Below are 1,844 nucleotides of genomic sequence, written 5' to 3' on the forward strand. Positions count from 1 at the left end.
AAATTGATTTAGAGTCTCCTCCAACTTTGAAGGCTTGTCTTGAGAAGGTTGTTGTTGTTGATAAGGACTTTGTCTTTGTTGATAATTATCTTGTCTCCACCCTTGGCCATATTGCGGTGCATTAGGCCTTTGTTGGTATCCACCTTGGTTTTGGTAAGGAGCTTGTCTTTGTTGATAGCCTCCTTGATTTTGATTCGCCATGTAATTCACTTCATTCACCGGTGGACAATATCCGGTAGGGTGGTCTCCACTACAAAGCTCACACGAAGCAACTTGTTTGTTCTTGTTAGGATCATTTAATTCCTTGAGTTGTTGAGGTAACCTTGCCATTTGTTTTGTAAGCTCCTCCACTTGTTGAGAAAGAAGTTTGTTCTGAGCAAGAATAGCATCATTGGTTCCTAATTCAATAAGTCCCGGTTTCTTTGGAACAACTCCTCGGTTATGTTGCACCTGATGATCATTTCTGGCCATTTTCTCAATTATCTCTATTGCCTCCTCCGCGGTCTTAGCCATTAAGGAACCTCCAGCTGTAGCATCTAAAAGAAGCTTCGGTTGAGGTTGTAAGCCATTACGAAAAATGTGAATCTGGGTGAGTTCATCAAAGCCATGACTCGGACATTTTCTCAACATTGACTTATACCTTTCCCATGCTTCATTAAGAGTTTCATTCACACCTTGAGAAAACACTGAAATTGCTGTTTTTGCTTCAAGCAACCTTGACTGAGGAAAGAACCTATCCAGAAACTTTTCTTCTAACTCATTCCAATTTGTCATGGTTTGAGTAGGTTGATCAAGGTACCAATCCTTTGCTTTACCAATCAATGAGTGAGGAAATAATCTTTTAAACACTTGCTCTTCCTCCCTTTCAGGTGCTCCGACTGCTCCGGCAATTTCATAGAACTTTGTCAAGTGTGTATATGGGTCCTCATGATCAAGTCCTGAAAAAGGACTAGCATAAAGTAGTTGGAGAATGCCAGTCTTCATTTCAGAATTTCTTGCATTGTTGTCATTTCGTGCAAACTGGGCTGCTCTTCTTGGACTGTTAGCACATGGTGCTCTTGGAGGTGGTGGTGGTGGTGGATCCTGATCTCCATTCCCTGCCATCTCTTCTTCTATAACTTGTGGTGTTGATGAAGTAGTTGCTTCTTGGGCTAATCTTCGTTCTTTGGCTAGTTTCCTTCTTCTTCTGGTTTTACTGTTCAATCTCCTTGCAGTTCTTTCAATTTCTGGATCAAAAAGAAGCTGATCTGCTGGGACACTCCCACGCATAAACCAGAGCTGAAACACTAACCAAAAAGTGAGCAAAGACTAGGTAATAATAATAATATTTATACTCAAAACACACAAAAACTATTGCTATGCTTATAATATCTTAACGCCAATCCCCGGCAACGGCGCCATTTTGTTAGAAAGTATAGGATAAGTATTTTTAGTATCGTCTCCTCAGGGATTGATGCGATATTATCGCCGTTCTACAGCTTAGTGTATTTTGAGTTAAGGCTCTGGATGTGTTTAGTATCATGATAGATAAATAGCATTAAAAGAAATTAAAGACAATAAATTCGGGTTTAAAAACGATTTGGTAAAACTGTGTCAAGATTAGTGTTCATTAGTTTGCTTCATATGTACTTTAAAGATTATATATATAAACCTATTCATGATTAATACAATCACGTATCCTCTCGATACTGTTTATCTCTAAAGCAATATCGTGATTATTATCATATTCACCGTCAGATGATCTCTCATGCCGACAATCAACATGATAATCTTAAAAGCTCGATACTTGTGAATATCAACTCACAAATCTATCTCTAGAGTTTGTTTATTGATAGATGAATATC

Source organism: Vicia villosa, linkage group LG5 (assembly GCF_029867415.1).
Source record: "Vicia villosa cultivar HV-30 ecotype Madison, WI linkage group LG5, Vvil1.0, whole genome shotgun sequence".
NCBI classification, from domain to species: Eukaryota; Viridiplantae; Streptophyta; class Magnoliopsida; order Fabales; family Fabaceae; genus Vicia; species Vicia villosa.